Source organism: Chanodichthys erythropterus, chromosome 17 (genome assembly GCF_024489055.1).
Source record: "Chanodichthys erythropterus isolate Z2021 chromosome 17, ASM2448905v1, whole genome shotgun sequence".
Lineage (NCBI taxonomy): Eukaryota > Metazoa > Chordata > Actinopteri > Cypriniformes > Xenocyprididae > Chanodichthys > Chanodichthys erythropterus.
This window is the reverse complement of record NC_090237.1, coordinates 29,420,358-29,438,264: the sequence shown is the minus strand read 5'-3', so window position 1 is coordinate 29,438,264 and position 17,907 is coordinate 29,420,358. Positions and strand designations below refer to the sequence as shown.

The 17,907-nt window shown below is 37.5% G+C and overlaps 1 protein-coding gene and 1 long non-coding RNA gene across 9 annotated transcripts in view; one reads left to right on the top strand and one right to left on the bottom strand.

Moving 5' to 3' along the window:
* The window catches only part of LOC137004782 (uncharacterized), an 87,986-nt gene that overhangs the window by 31,536 nt on the left and 38,543 nt on the right, over positions 1-17,907 (bottom strand). The gene's annotated exons all lie outside the window — the stretch shown is intronic.
* LOC137004627 (uncharacterized) lies at positions 10,978-16,246 on the top strand. Of its 8 annotated transcripts, XR_010892159.1 has the most exons (9): positions 10,978-11,519; positions 11,903-11,975; positions 12,110-12,261; positions 14,397-14,450; positions 14,541-14,705; positions 14,834-14,894; positions 14,992-15,070; positions 15,281-15,331; positions 15,458-16,245. It is a non-coding gene; the product is annotated as an uncharacterized lncRNA (long non-coding RNA). The 8 variants fall into 8 exon arrangements; XR_010892155.1 differs by having other exon boundaries at positions 11,903-11,997; positions 14,397-14,705; positions 15,458-16,246; XR_010892154.1 differs by having other exon boundaries at positions 10,979-11,519; positions 14,397-14,705; positions 15,458-16,244.

The window sequence follows — 17,907 nt, the reverse complement described above, 5'->3', positions numbered from 1 at the left end:
GAGAGGGAGGCCATGGAGAAATATTGCAGCCAAGATCATCCGCCCTTCCTCATCTCCGGCAGGCGCGGGGTTTTCTTCGTGGGTAAGAAGGATGGTTCCCTGCGGCCTTGCATTGACTATCGGGGGTTGAATAACATCACGGCAAAGAATACGTATCCTTTGCCGCTGATGTCTTCAGCTTTAGAGCGGTTGCAGGGAGCTTCCTTTTTTACTAAGTTGGACCTCCGCAACGCCTATCATTTGGTTCGCATCAGGGAGGGGGATGAATGGAAGACCGCTTTTAATACCCCCAGGGGGCACTTTGAATACTTGGTTATGCCTTTTGGGCTTTCCAACGCTCCCGCGGTCTTCCAAGCACTCATCAATGACGTGCTGAGAGACATGGTTGATCAGTTCATTTATGTTTACCTGGATGACATATTGATTTTTTCTTCGTCTCTCCAGGAACACATTCAGCATGTCAGACGAGTGCTTCAGAGGCTGCTAGAGAATGGGCTTTTTGTCAAGGCGGAGAAATGCGTTTTTCATGCACAGTCAGTTCCGTTCTTGGGGTTCATCGTGTCGTCCGAGGGAGTGCGTATGGATCCCGACAAGATTCAGGCTGTGGTGGATTGGCCAACTCCAGACTCCCGTAAGGCCCTACAGAGGTTTCTGGGTTTTGCCAATTTTTACCGGCGTTTTATTCGCAATTACAGCCAGCTGGCCGCTCCTTTGACTGCCTTGACCTCCACCAAGCTGACGTTCAGGTGGTCTAGTGCAGCCGAGGCTGCATTTTCCAACCTAAAAAGCCGCTTTGTTTCGGCTCCCATTTTGGTGACCCCTGATCCCTCTCGTCAGTTTGTGGTGGAGGTCGACGCGTCAGAGGTTGGAGCTGGAGCGGTTCTCTCCCAGCGTTCTTCTGCGGACGGTAAGATGTAAAGAAAAAAAAAATACTAACATCAGAACTATAAGTGTGTTCTCTGTTGATTTGATAAATACACTTGTTTTTTTGTTCTTTAGTCGTGTTCTTCAAAGTTCTTTAATGAAGAGTATGGTTGTATAACGATGAGTGTCTTGTGTTATGTGCTTATGAATTTAATGTCTTAAACTGCCGATCTATGTTACCTTGCTAATAAATAGTGTTTTCACTATAGTTCGGATATATCCGCTACAGAGCTGATAGTTACGGCCCGTTCAAATGAACGCTGGGCGATCCATTTGCTCGGTCATAAAATAAGTGACTCTTTCATAATTCCCTATAAATTAAATAATAATTCCATTTGAGCTAATTTGCTACATCAATGTCACAGCATATATTTTCACAAGTTATGCATAGTGAAAAAAAAAAAAAAAAAAAGCTGTGAATGCTGGATCCTTCTGAAACCCGTCTTCATTCTTCTACCTACTACACTTTGCTCTTTTCTTCCCCTCTGTCCATGTCTTCTTATATTTTCTTCTCTTGCTCTTTAGTTTTTTTTTTTAATTGCTGACTGTCATAAACAGAAGGAGACAGATGAAGTGAGTACAATATAAACATATTGCAATATTTCAGGCAAGCAGGATCAGCTGAGTGGCAGTGCAAAACAGGTAAGGATCGCAGTCACAGAGAATGTTAGCTGGTGGTAATGCAGTATTTCTGTGCAGATTCGGTGAAGGCGGCGATGACTGGGCAGAGGATCCGGGAAGACAAACAAGTGGAACAGAAGGCAGACGACAGAAGATGAATCGGGAATTGGCAGGTAAGTATCTCAAGGTGAGTATCCCAGGTGAGTATCTCAAGGTGAGTATGCAGGGAATCAGGGTAATGGTTTACTGAGTGCAGGTGTGGATCAGGAGGGATGCTAGGAAATGTAGTGCTGACAGAGTGACTGAGCTGGTGACTGAGAGTGACTGTGACACTACTATACTTTTGTCCAATCTGTAGTCACATTTTCAAAACTCTAACATCCATCTGTTGTGACTCATGTTGTTTTCACACAAAATGCAGTCAATTAACACGTTTCTAAAATGCTTAAATATTCTTTTCACACAAGCTTACCCAATACCAAAATCATGGATCTTTCTGTTCTTATTTCCAAATGCTTAAACAGCATATCAGAAATGAAGACCCAATGTTCCAAACCTTAAATATAGTATAAACCCTCCACTTCTATAACAACAGCAGCAGGTCAAAAGTGTAAAAAAAAAAAAAAAAAAAATATATATATATATATATGTTTACATCTCATATCTTCAATCTGCTGAAATGTTCCCTTCCAAATGTGCATTCTGAATAATGCTGTGAGCTGGTGTTCTGACGTAGAAACTGGAACCAATGAATGTAAACAGAGTACGAGAATGACACAGAAGAGAGGATATTGTTAAATAAAGGCGTTATTTTTGTTTTGTTTTTGCGCACAAAATCTATTCTTGTCGCTTCATAAAATTAAGGTTGAACCACTGCAGTCACGTGGACTATTTTAACAATGTCTTTAGTACCTTTCTGGACCTTGAAAGTGGTGGTTGCTGTCTATGGACGAGTCAGATACTTCTCGGATATTTAATCAAAAATATCTTAGTGTGTTCCGAAGATGAACAAAGGTATTACGGGTGTGGAAAGACATGTGGGGAGGTTTTATGAATGTTTATGACAACTGTCATTAAGTGTCATTCGCTCAATTATGTCATTTTTAATGCAAAGATGACATTGTTTGAGATGTCTTTGTTACGACAACTTGACATAAACCAACACATCATAACCTGTCAGTGTCTTTGTCATGACAACTTGACATCATTTAGCTTTATAGGTTAACATTACATTAAGCTGTCATGTGGTTGGTTTTGACATTGGCTGTCATGATTATAATAGCAATTAGTGCAATAGTGCAATTATAATAGTGAAAAGTTTCCTCCAACAGAAGGTCAGATAATAGAAAATTTCAAATTTCGTAAAAAAGATGACACTGTTATAAAATAATGGTAACACTTTATTTTAGGGTCTTTTAACTAGTTGCTTATTACTATTAGCATTCATATGGCTAAAATATTGGCTATTTATTAGTAATTAATAAGCACATATTAATGCCTTATTCTGCATGACTACTGTAACAGTCACGCCAGGCTCCACCCTCACTCAATCCCAACGCACTCCATCTCCCGAATACTAATCACAGCCACCTGCACGTCATCATCACCGCAATCACCAGCACTTCAAGAAGCCGACACTCACACACACTCACTGTCCAGTCTTGTTGTTTGCTACTTACCTGTATGCTTACCTCAAGGGCTCCAGACAAACTACTTACCTGTCTCCGATGTTTCCAGTCTCCCTCCTGTGTTCCTCCTCGTGTGTGTGAGTGTCTCCAGTCTCCTGTATTCCAAGTCTTCAGTCTCCTGTGTTCCAAATCTCCAGCGCGATCCATTCTCTCCATTCCTGCAATCATCAGCAAGACATCAGCTGTGTCCGAAACCGCTCACTTGTTCACTCATTCACTATTCCCTATATAGTGTATGGCATTTGAGTGCACTATATCTGCATGGAGTGAACGAAATGAAGTGAGTGAATTCGGACACTGACGTATACACTGTGCGTCGGAGAGCTGGAGCTGTCGCAGAAACGGCTCGACGCGATAAAACAATTTTATCCTACATGTTACTTACATTATAAAATAATGTTAATAACAATAACAATCATAATGACTTTATTTTGTAATCATACATGCCTCCGTGCCAGCTTTGTAGTTTAATTGATTGTATAATTGGTTTGTCATGCTTAATATGGGTTCATAATCATTAAATACTATAAAATACTGTAAACAAAAAATAAACACATTAACAAGTGTACATTATTTCATGCATTTATTCTTTTTAATAAAGTTTTTTTAGTTTGTTATAAACTCTCACGCTCACAGATGAGGTGGTGTTTGAGCGCCCTCAGGCGACCGTTATGATTTGAATACGCTACTGATGATTAACGACAGTCCTCTCCGCATTGGATTTTGGGAAATAGTGCTTCAGCGAGTGTACATCGAATGTACACTCGAAATCAGAGAGAATTGTGGGTAAAAAGTAGTGAACGAATGTAGGGAATTAAGTCACTCACTTAGAATTCGGACACCACTACAAAATGGCCGACACCCGATATAGTGGACTATATAGTGGATAGGGAGCGGTTTCGGACACAGCTACAATCTCCATTATACACCTTTCATCACCTGCACTGCTGTTATAACTCTGCTGACATCAATAAAATCACCTGTTTGTTTTACATCTGCCTTAGTCCCTTCTGTACTGTAACAACTATATTCTACATTCTTAATCCTACCCAATACCTAAACCTAACAATTAACTATAATAAGCAGTAAATTAAGAGTTTATTGAGGGAAAGTCATAGTTAATCGTTTATATACGTGTTCCCTATACTGAAGTGTTACCAAAATAATGTAATGTAATGTTAACCCATAAAGCTAAGTAGTTTTTTAAGTTTGATAATTAATCTGCTACATCATGTTTATGACAGGTTATGATGTTTTGCTAATTTGCTTATGATGTTTTGCAAGTTGTCATGACAAAGACACTGACAGGTTATGATGTGTTGGTTTATGTCAAGTTGTCATAACTCGGACATCTCAAACAATGTCATCTTTTCATTAAAAATGACATAATTGAGCGAATGACACTTAATGACAGTTGTCATAAACATTCATAAAAACCTCCTTCATATTCATGACATGTGTCATGTCAAGATAATGAAGGTGTCATGTCAGTCTTATGCACACCCCTTCAAGTAAAGTGTTACCAAATAGATGAATGAATGTGACGTAACTGCCTTAAAGAAATGTAATGACTTTATCATTTAATAAATCTTAAACAGTATAATGCATTTACTACTTTGGATATTAAGAATTTTGGCAGATTGTCAATGAGAATGACACAAAATAATGATTAAAATATTTAATACAAATTATTATTATTCAGGTATCACACACACATTGTCGCTGTCTCTAGTTTAGATGAGCACTGACACCGTGTAGTGAAAAAATCATGTATGTTTATGAGCCACGTATGTTAATGAGCCATACAGCTTTCTCAGATCGGCTTATGATTAAAACTACAAGATCTGTTGAGTTTGGAAAATTCTGTACATATTAATCATCAAAATATCTTGTCTCCTTTCTCTGAAAATGTCCGGATTTTGAAATCAGCCTGTGGATGCTCATTTTAAGAGGCTTTTATTCAACTAGGTGATTACAGCATATTGAAAATATACATAACCAAAAGTTATGAACTGAGTGGTTTTGCCAACTTAGTGATTTTTTTCAAAAAAGCTTCTAGTGACTTCTTGGACAAACCTTATCTAGTTTCCAACACTCACCAATACTGCACCGTGAACACAAGGTCTTGCTTTCCCGCTGCAGGCACACTTTTCTCAGTGTCTGCTCTTGGGTGTTTGATTCCAGGTTCGACTCTGGAGTCAACTCTGACTTGCCCTCTGAGTCTCTGAGTCCAGGGAGTGAATTTCAAGGGGGAGATGGAGCTCCAGTTCAAAATGTAGATAATTTTTTTCTTCAATTGACTTGTTAATAAGACAACACACTTTTAGCGTGACTGTTCAAATTATTGATGACATTACTTTGAAATAAGCCTTCGACGTCATTGCTTGCACTAGGTAAAAATAGCATTAGCCATTAGATTCCGACATCTACAATTCTTTCAAAATTTAACACACTATGCTAAAATTCCAGTCAATTTAATGCCCTTGACCTCTCCTTTAAAATGTATGGGGGAAAAATAGTCTTTAGGATCAGCAGAACATATTGTCACAGACACGCCAGACTCTTCCGTCAGTCAATCAGTCATCACTGCTATATTCACCATCTGCTCACCTTCTGTTGTTCATCCTCTGCTGTGTTCTCAAATAAATTACCATCAACTCGCTATCTGTGTCTCTCACCATCTGTCCATAACAGAAGATCTGACCAACACAGACGAGTCACAGCATGAGTTCCACGGACCCATTCCAGGAATTAGTAGACGGACTCCACCAACCCACTTGCAACCGCACCAGTTATCACTTCCATAAACACCGCTGACTCCTTCTCCTCCGGCATATGCCAGTCCCATGGCCAGACCAGCGCCTTTCTCTGGCTTGGCGGAGGATTGCAACGGCTTCCTACTACAGTGTTCGCTGGTCCTGGAGATGCAGCCTCACCTGGACCCCGATGATCGCTCCAAAGTGGCCTTCATTATATCCCAACTCAACAGGTGTACACTCCAGTGGGCTGAAATGATTTGGTCACAGGATGCACCAGTAGTCCAATCGTTGATTAACTTCATCATCACACACGAGGTATTCGGCAGACCCACAAATGATTCATCAGCCGGTGAGCAACTTTATCATCTAAAACAAGGATCCATGTCTGTTAATGACTATGCTCTCAAGTTTAGAACCCTCGTGGCTGCCAGCGGCTGGCATGAGAAATCCTTAATCACCACTTATCATCAAGGATTACATCTCACTGCATACGAGGATTGCATCGGCCTCAAATGCTTCATCCAGTTCTCCATCAGAGTCACCACTCGTATGCAGTCGTGTCTCAATGAGCACCAGGGCCAGCCACAATACTCACCATTCCTCCGTCAGCCAGAGTCCATCGGCCCTCCAGAACCAGGCCACGAACCAATGCAACTGGAGAATAATCGTCTGACTCTAGCTGAGCAGCAGAGGCGGCTGTCCCGGGGGCTTTGTTTATATTGTTGAGCTTCTGGGCATGTAATATCTTCGTGCCCCATTCGTCCTCCTCGATCCATGGTGAGTGTAATTCTCCCTTCCCTGAAGAAAATGAAGCCACTCACTACTGTTGTAATGCTTACTGCTGTCAATATCTCCATTCCAGTCAATGCACTCCTCGACTCCAGGTCAGCCGGTAATTTCATCTCTGGTGCCATCTGCCGCCAGCTCAAGCTCAAGACCACTACAACGCCGTCCATCTACCAGATCCACTCCGTAACTGGTAAACCACTCAGTCGCAAACGAGTTCAGCATTGGTTAGAGGGCGCTAACCACCCTTTCACGGTACTCACTGACATTGGACTCGTCACACACATCTCTGGGCAATGACTACCCAGGGGCCAATAAAACCCTCTTGTTGCTTAAAGAACACTTCTGGTGGCCCAACATGGCCAGGGATGTGAGAAGGTACGTACAGGGATGTCAGGAGTGCGCCATCTCCAAGAGCCATCTGGTAAGCTCCTTCCTCTGCCCGTTCCCAACAGACCCTGGTCACACCAAGGGGTGGATTTTATCACCAACCTACCTGCCTCTGACAACAATACTTGCATTCTGGTGGCAATCGACAGATTCTCCAAGTCCTGCAGATTGATTCCCTTCAAGGGATTGCCTACTGCCATGGAAACTGCCGAACTCATGTTTTACCACATCTTCAGATACTATGGCATTCCTGAAGATATTGTGTCTGACCGTGGACCCCAGTTCACTTCAAGAGTATGGAAGGCCGCCTTCTCCCTCCTAGGTGTGACCGTAAGCCTATCGTCTCTTGGAACCAGTTCCTGGGTTGGGCCGAGTACGCCCAAAACTCCCTCCACCAACTGACTACTGGACTCACTCCCTCCCAGTTCTCTTAGTCCGGGGAACCATTGGACGTGCCAGTCATTGACTACTGGTTCTGAGAGAGCGAGAGGGTCTGGGACGCAGCTCACCATCAGCTACAGAGAGCCTTGCACAGACGCAGAATGACAGCCGAGCTGAGACGCTCTGCTGCTCCAGTCTACCAACCTGGTCAAAAGGTCTGGCTGTCAACCCGGGACATCAGGATGTGATGTCATATATATATTTTTTTTATATTTAAATTCATATATTTAAATAAAGGGTGATTCTTTTTAATAAGTAGCCTACTGCGTTTTCTTTACTCGTCTTGTTCAGCGTGATATAGCTATGCATGCAGTTATATTCCCTCAAAATTCAAGATACACGGCAATTTGCCCTGATGAGTTTTTGTCATTATATCATATTATAAGATGTAGATGTGTTACAATATCACACGAGCAAGAGTGCCATTTTCCCCAAGTCAGCACAAATGCAATGTTCCTTCAACTTATTGTTAAATGAACAATGTGTTACATTTTAGACACAGTATTGTTAATATTGTTTTTTTTTTCCCTTTATTTCGCCAACGAAAATTTCAGAATTATGAACAGCAGAACAGAGCATTAAATTTGATTTTAAAAAATGTGCAGCAACCCTGAAAGAGAAAAACTAAATAAACAAAGTAAAAATTATTTAGACTGATAATTTTCCCCCCCAAGGATTCTATAGATATCGCAATATATTGATATTGTGAATTCTTTTGGCCACAATAACCATGGTGTGAAAAATCTAATATCGTGACAACCCTAATATATATATATATATATATATATATATATATATATATATATATATATATATATATATATATATATATATACAATTTGTGTTGCAGAAGAAAGCTTATACTCTTTGCAATGCCATAAGCAAGATTATGCCCACAGACTGAAGAGGCAGTGTGTGGATACCATGAAAATCTTACCCAAATAGACCTCCTAAATAAAAAAGAGGAACAGAAAAATGTAAATAATGCAGTTTTACATTTATTCCCATCATCACAGCCACCACACACACCTACACTAATAAGCATTCATTCATAACCACAAGCTGGTGAAACAACAGAAAACATTTCCATCTCTAATCAAAAATGAACGCTGCATTGGTGGCTTATGAACACTGAAGATTCTTCACCACAGCAGTGCTAAATGTCTTAAAAACAGTACTGTTGGGACTTTTTTCAGTAAAGAAGATAAGTACATATCCGTTTCTGCCACTAAAAAAAAAAAAAAAAAAAGATGAATTGCCACTTTTTATCTCAGAATTCTGACTTTATAACTCGCAATTGGGACTTTATATCTCAGAATTCTGACTTTTTATCACGCAATTGTGACTTTATATCTCAGAATTCTGACTTTATAACTCGCAATTGTGAGTTAAAAAGTCAGAATTCTGAGATAAAAAGTCGCAATTCATCTTTTTTTTTTTTTTTGTGGGTTTTTATTTTATTTTTTTTAGTGGAGTTTTTTTTTTTTTTTTTTAGTGGCGGAAATGGGCTTCCATATATGACTGCTTGAATTTGTCACTTTTAATGATGAAATAATTATTGCTGCCTTTTTAGAGGCCCCCAAATTAAACACAAAATGTTTACAAAAATTAATACTGTTCATAATACAAGTGAATAGATGACGAACAAACTATAAGGAAGAACAAAAAAATAACATACATACAGTGCATAAAATATTGGTTCTGTGAAACAGCAAATGTTACTCGGGTATGGAGCAGAAACAACGTAACCTCAGCGTCCGTATTCAAGCCTTCCCGATTAGGACTCTCCAGCACTGGAATACTTTTCTAATATTAATGTGGGTCCTAAAGCTCTTGCCCGCAGGGCTGTCCAAACCTACTCCTGGAGGGCCACTGTCCTGCAGAGTTTAGCTCCAACCCTAAATAAACACATCTCAACCAGCTAATCAAGGTCTTACTAGGCATACTAGAAACTTGAGGCAAGCTGGAGTTAACTCTGCAGGACAGTGGCCCTCCAGGAGCAGGTTTGGACACTCCTGTTCTTGCCTGATCATAACACTTCTTTTTCCAGTGTTATTCCTTTGATCTTTTCTCTTTTGTAATGTCTGTCAGATGGCTCTCTTTCTACAGTCTTTCTTCAAATCCCTCTTTCTCTCTCTCTCTCGCAGAGTGCATGCTAGGAGTGTGTGGGAGTTGAACGTGACAGACACAAATTTTGAGGCAATACATGCATACATCATCTCAATCGTGTAGTTATTGTCTTCAAAAGTGTTTTGCATAGCCATGATTAGCGATCTCTAGAGCCTCTGTTAGTTCGGTTAGTTTCTGGATTGTCACATGACCTGTTCTTCTATAGATTAATTTGTGGACTAAAGGTGTACAGAGCGCCCTCCGGCTGCAAGTATGAATTGAAAACACAGAATCCAGCGCTCACAGTGATGACAATAAATATTGAATAAATATTACTCCTCTGAATAGAAAACTGGGTAACACTTTATAATAACGGCACACTATGAAGCATTAGTTAAGCATTAGTTAATAGTTATTTCATCACTTATAAAGCATTAATAGACATTAGTAAGTAGTTTATAAATACAGCTATAATTGCTTTATTCTTGATTTATAAGCATATATATAATGTGTTTAATAATTGTATTTTCATACTTTATTAATAATCAATTTATCATTTCTAAATTAAGTATTACATTATTTACAAACCAGTTATTTAGGAGTTGTCAGTAGTTCATTTAGGAAGTGTAAGTAAATGATTAATAAACTATCTAAACATTCATTTATACATCTTATTATTTAGACACATAGTAATAGTTACTTAGTGTGCTAATAAATGTTTTATTAACACATATTCCTACACTCTTAGAAGAGGTCGAACCTTTGGAGTTCAATAAAGAACTTTACAGTGCAAATATGAACTTCTAACTATCAAAAAGGTTCAAAGTTGAACTTACAGGTAAACTGGTTATTTGGAAGTTCTTTTTAGAACCTTTGTTGTGGTAACAGGGTTCATATTAGAACCTGTGTATAGTTAAGGTTCGTTTATGAACCTTTTCTAATATGATTGGAGTGTACAGTCGATACAGTGTTTCATCTGTACCCCCCGACCTCCCCGCACATTTCTATAAATTGCATCATAACATTGAAAGACACCATGTTTTTTGTCCATTTTTAAAGCATAAACTAAGAAGACCAAGAATAAAAATTCAGTTTTACATTCATAAATGGACAAGAAGCTGTTCAATGTTAAATGGAGAGGTGACGTGAAATTCTTAGCCCTAAAAATAGACTGTGTTCAATATCTTTCGCTTAGACAACCGAAAAAAATAGTCCCCAATTGAAAAGGACACTATGCAGTTTTAGAGCAAAAATCATGAGTAAAGTGTGATGCACAGGCAATTTATTTTACGTGTTTCATCTCTCCTTCTGTTCCAACTTTATCTACTTTGTTATTAGCTCATGTTTTAGAAAACATTTCATAATTGTATTGTGTAAGGTTTCATCAGGAAGATTATTTTTTTCTTTATTTAGTTTATTATTATCATTACTACTACTACTACTACTACTACTATTGCTTTTACTACAGCTGTTGTTAATCATTGTGCTGAGATTGCTTGTGCCTAAATGTTTTTACAAAATAAGAATACTGACAAATAACTAGCAATTCAAAAGTACATTATTTTCACTAAAAGTAAACGAGATTATTAATATTGTTTCGTTTTTAAGCATGAATAAGCAAATCCTTCAAAATGCTTTAAATGTTTTCATCTGGGCTTTGGTACGCAACGCAATGCACTGAATCTCCACAAGTCTCTCTCGCGCAATGATGTCAGTGGTCACGTGGAAAAAACCGTTACAAATGTTGAAGCGGCAGCAGCGGGCCCGAGTGGGACTGAGCGGAACGACACAAAAATCTGAGGTAAGACAACATAACGTCTCAAATAAACTATTAACTTTTTGAAAAGCTATGAAACACCTATTTAATGTCATAAACTTTAAGGTGTGTGATAATGAATAAATGACGACGGGCCTAAGCAGACACGTCGTGTTAATTCGGCCACAATATTGTCAATTTAACGGCCTGGAGAAATAATTCCGGGTGTACCACTTACTACACCTTTCCCACATGTACTATTTCAAGATATTTCCCGTTTTTTATCCTTACTGTGTGTGCGCGTGTGTTTGCTCGCGCGCTCGAGAGAGAGAGAGAGAGAGAGAGAATTTAGTAAAAATGAAAAGTTTATTTTTATTCATATTTTATAACGCATTGTTTTCTAAATTGCAATATTTCTCTGCATATAGAGGCAAGAATGAGCTCAGAGCTGATTCACTGGAAAATCCATGTGGCTGACTGGTTGATGGCAACAGTTTCCAGGTGATCATCCCTACATTTCAAGGTTTATCTCACAAAAATGCACACTCTGTTTAACTTCCCCATTGCAGCAAAACAGACATTTTCACAATTAAGAAGATATGACATTCTCCTATTGAATCCTGTTGTTTTAACAGACAATGGAATTGATGCGGACACTTGAATGAACCTAACTGAAAACTATGATACCTAAAATATTCCCTAAATTGAAGGATCAAGTTAAATTCATAAGATTAGAAGAAAACCTAAAGACTGAGATGCCTACCAAGACCACAAACACCATTCATGTGTAAGTTTATTACATCTACTCTTAAAGTTTTAAAAAAGTATGTGGACACCTCTATTAATTATTATTTACATTTTTTAAATACTTAATAGGTTGTACTGAAGAATTCAGTGACTAGCATTTTCTCACATGTATGTATTTAGTTGACACTGTTATCCAAAACAACTTACATTGCTTTAAACTTATATTGCATTCCCGTTTTGGAATGGGATGCCCATCAACTTGTATAGGTGTGATGGTTAGGTTTCCACATACTTTTAGCTAAACTATATTGCTATCATTACAAATTACTGAGCTGTTAGTAGTACCATTATAACATGCACCTCTCTGCAGTTTTTTGTTTTTTTGTAGGACTTGATTTGGTATTTCACATGGATCAATCTCAACACAACGTATTGCTCAAACAGGGTGACTAGAAATTTATCAGCTACCCCACTAGCAATACAAAAAAAACTTAAGGAGAGTGGAGATTTTTTTTCTTTATAAAATGTATTTATTACTTTTTTTATCACAAAGCAAATGGAGTTAAAAAATAATCTGTTTGATCAGATGTGCACATAATTCCAACAGTGAAGTACAGGTAAGTGCATAATTTTAAAGAAAGATGGAGGTTAAAATTGCCTTTCTTTAATTTCAGGTAAAGCAAGCAAACAATACAACAAGGTTAGTTTAGCCCTGGTGACAAGTGACAAGACTGGAAGAGTGTATGTAAGAACGTGTCAAAGAGCCCTGCAGTTTCATAAAACCTTTTATAGTATTTTACATAATATTATTTTTAAAGGAGTCATGGTGTCACGGACAGAAGGAGACAACAGAGGTAATACAGTTCACAAAGGTTTATTATTGCAGGTGGCAGAGATGGGGAGAATAAACAGGTTAGTAGATTGAATGATGACAGGTTGAATGAACTTAGCTGGATGATAACAGTCTCTTTGTATTTGTAGATGATGGTGAGCGGATTGGTCTGGACTGAAGACAAAGGATGATGAAAGTGAGGGATCTCAATTATGAGACGAACAGGTAAGGAACCAGGTAAGCGACACATGGCATGAGATGCTTAAAAACTAATTCAAGAAAGATCACATTTGACTGGTATTGAAAGACTAAATTAAATTCGTAGCAGGTTTAGCAAAGTAAGGAAATGGGGTATTTTACCAAGGGTCCAAGGACTTGTGACACTAAAAATTTGGCAAGTATTGTAGATGTAAGTATGCCAAATGAAATAACACCTTTTCACTTACATGGCTAATATATATAAACTGAAGGGCTCTTTGACATGTTCTTACATACACTCTTCCAGTCTTGTCTCTTATCTGTGCCCGGTTGCATAAAGCACCTTAAAGGGTTAGTTCACCCAAAAATGAAAATAATGTCATTTATTACTCACCCTCATGCCGTTCTACACCTGTAACACCTTCATTAATCTTCGAAATGCAAATTAAGATATTTTAGTTGAAATCCGATGGCTCAGTGAGGCCTTCATAGCCAGCAATGACATTTCCTCTCTCAAGATCCATTAATGTACTAAAAACACATTTAAATCAGTTCATGTGAGTACAGTGGTTCAATATTAATATTATAAAGCCATGAGAATATTTTTGGTGTGCCAAAAACTAAATAACAACTTATTTAGTGATGGCCGAATTCAAAATACTGCTGCAGGAAGCTGGTGTAGTATTTTTGGCACAGAAATACAGTACTCCGTCATTCGTCCAACTCGTATTTTGAAACTTTGGCCATGTTTAGCATGAGAATCCAACCCTTTAACAGTGTAAATAAGTCAGAATATAGCATTATACCCCCCTTTAAGCTTCAGAACGTTATGAATCAGCGTGTCGAATCATGATTCGGATTGCGCGTCAAACCACCAAACTGCTGAAATCATGTGACTTTGGCGCTCCGAACCGCTGATTCGACACACTCATCATCACTATTTAAGTCCTTATTTTTGTTTTTCTGGAACACCAAAAATACTCTCTTTATGCAACCGGGCACTGGTATTTTGTAACAATGGCTGAACACACCTTGTTTAATTGTTCGCTTGTTGGAGACCTGGAAATATAGAGAACTGTTTTTACTCTCCACCATTCTCTAAAATTACACACTTGCGTAATAATATATTTCTTTTGTTTTTTTAGATGGACAATCTGTCTGACCAAGATGTGTATCAAAAGAGGTCAAGGGCAGTTGGGGTAAGTGTCCCAGACAGAATCAACTTAAGTTTTTTAAGAATAGCAGACATATTTTTGTGGGTAGATTTATTCAGGAGAAGATGATTACAGCGTTGGGATCCACTTGGATAAAATGAAAACCAAATGCTTGATGATCACCAAATCCTTTTAGAGGACTAAATGACACGGACAAAGAGTGAGAGGACAGACTATATGAAACATCACTCCACAAAGGAAATATTATCATGATATCCAGCCCTTAATGTCACCTCAGTTGTGAGTAAAATTGTGTTTCAAATTGTGACTTAAAAGCAAATAATAATGGAAATTATGTATCATTTAATACGTTTATATTGAATACATACATGTTATATTGAATATAACATTATTCTCTTCTTGTTTAGGAACCACGTACACCCAACCCTGTGCTGTATATACTGTAAATGGATGTGCCTTGTGTAACAGGTATACAAAGTATACTAGTAAATATTGTTATAATTCACACAAAATTGTTCATATACGTTTTATGATACCTGATCTAAAGGTGCGCTTCTCCTTTAAGTGATGCGAGGTCACAGTATGACCTAATTTCCTGTCCTGTCTCCTCCTCTTCCCTTTTGAAATGTGATTCGATGGAAGAGGTAGGTTTCTTTTGTCATCCTGTTAATTTTATTTAATCCTAATGTTAATTATATCTTTTATATCTTTATTTCAACCCAAACTTATGTGTAAAGTACTGTTTTATCTATCCTTGGGATTATTTTTGATATTTTACATTCTTTGAGGTATATTTCTGTCTTTTATGTGAAACAAGCACATGGTAATGGAGGCGCACCATATTTGTTTTATAGTGTTATAAGGGCCACTGGATCTGAGGCTGCTTATTTGTCTCTGTTAAACAGGTATGTTTTCTATATTATTTTCCTTATGTTCATGTTTTCTTCCGCCCTTTTGAAATGTGATTCGATGGAAGAGAGTCATATAAGGGCCACTCAATCTGAGGCTGCTTATTTTTCTCTTTTACTCAGTAAAAAGATCCAGTGAATCGACTGCTTGCTGTCCCGTGTCTGTCTCTTCATTCAACACAACGTAACACAACGCAGACCAAGTTTTAATACCCGGTGTCGCTGGCCGCACATCACGCTGGGCATAAGCGAGCCACACGGGTTACACTTGGATGCGGTCTGTTTTAGAAATAATGATGCAAGGGGAGAAAGTCTGTGAAGTAGACGATATGACCAGGTCATATGACCATGTTATTCTAATGACAATGTACTTAATCTTCAACCTTGAATATGCTTCAAAGCCGAGAAACACTCTTAACATTATTTGAAAAATAAAAATGTCCTGTTTAAACATTATCTTAAAAATTATATATAAATTAAAAATTAAATTATTAAAAATAATATAAAAATGATAGATATTCAGCTACATTCTGTTAAAGGTTGATGGAAATGTATAGATTAATGAATGAATTTATTTATTTGATTGTTTATTTATTTATTTATTTGAATGATAACAAACAATTTTCCTTTTTTCTCTGTCCATTGGTGCCTGTGCTCACATTTTATATTTATGTATTAAACATTTTATAGACAATCATTGTGTTCTGTATTCAATGTTTTGAAATGGGATTAAGATATAGTTATACAAGTTATATATAAGACATATAGTTAATGTATATTTTATATTATATTTTAATAATTATTATTAATATATGTTATTGCTATCTAAAAGGAAAAGGTTCAAAATGGAACCTTAATGGGCTTTAATGCACCTTTAAGTGAAGGTTCCAATTAGAACCTTTTTAAAAAGGTTCAAAAATGAACCTTTAAGGTTCCCCCACAGTTGCAATCGCCAGGAACCTCAAAAGGTTCATTTTTGAACCTTTTCTTCTTAGAGTGTACTGCAATTCATGATTAATTCAGGTAATTATAAAACATTTAGAAGTGGTCAGTTAACTATTTTTGTGAGCTCATCTAAAGTGAGGACTATTTATGCTTTGTAAAGCTTTTATAAATGAGATTTAAAGGTTCAGTGATCTTCTGCACTGCTGTTCTCTAATGTTTTAAAGTTAGTATTGAGGTAGTTTTGACACTAGGAATATGTTAATAAAGCATTTATTAACACACTGAGTAACTAATACTATATGTCTAAATAATAAGATGCATAAATGTACATTTAAATATTTTATTAATCATTTACTTACACTTCCTAAATGATCTTATGAACCACTGACAACTCCTAAATTACTGCTTTGTGAATAATGTAATACATAATTTAGAAATGATAAATTGATCATTAATAAAGTATGAAAATACAATTATTAAACTCATTATAGATATGCTTATAAATCAAGAACAAAGCATTTATAGCTGTATTTATAAATGGCTTACTAATGTCTATTAATGTTTTATAAATGATAAATTAACTATTTACTAATGCTTAACTAATGCTTCATAGCGTGAGTTATTCTAAAGTGTTACCGAAAACTGACATAAACATATGAGAATCCATAAATATTTCTCTAAATGTGCATGCTTTTAAGCTAAATGCCACAGAGGTAACATAATTGTTCAGACACTTTGCATAACGCTGAGGACGCTGAGGCGGCGTTATAATCCATGTGCAGTGTTTTATTGCAATCCACAGCAAACAAAGCCGAATCGACAGGCAGAGACATAAACGTGAGGCAGGCAGAGGTTCAAACACAGTAAGGCAGTCCAATCCAAACAACAACACAGAAGGGCAATCCAAAGGCAGAAACAGAACAAACAGGCAATGGTCATAACAGAATGGCAAACAATAAATGAAAGAAACGCTCGGTAAGGCAGGTAAACTGGCAATACTTTGCAGTGAAGTGATGGCCTAGCCATGCTTAAATGTCTGACAAACAGGATGTGAACAGTGAAGCAGAGGGAGCGGCACACAGTCAGTACTCTGACTTAGTTTAACAGCTTGAATAAAGTCTAAAAAAGTCTAAAAATGTATAATAAACAAAGCCTTTTCTTTCCTTTTGCTTTGTTGTGCCATTTTTCCATATACAATAACCTCAGTGCGAAATATTAAAGCATAGGCATATGTAACGTTTCCCTGTTGACGTAAAACTCTCCCATTGTGCAGCTCTTCTATCAGGAGTCGAGTCAAAATTGAGCTTGCACGTATATAGTCCTCCTACGGAGGAGGGCAAGATGCAGGAGATGCGTGAGATTAATTTACATGCTGTGAGTGTGGAGAAAGCTGGATGTGGTTCTGTTCCTGATAAACATGGAGATGTAACAGAGGATATTGATAAGAGTAAGACCCAGACTGGTGTGGAATAAGTTTGTTAAAGGTGCCCTTGACTCAAAAATTGAATTTACCCTGGCATAGTTAAATAACAAGAGTTCAGTACATGGAAAAGACATACAGTGAGTCTCAAACTCCATTGTTTCCTCCTCCTTATATAAATCTCATTTGTTTAAACGACCTCCGAAGA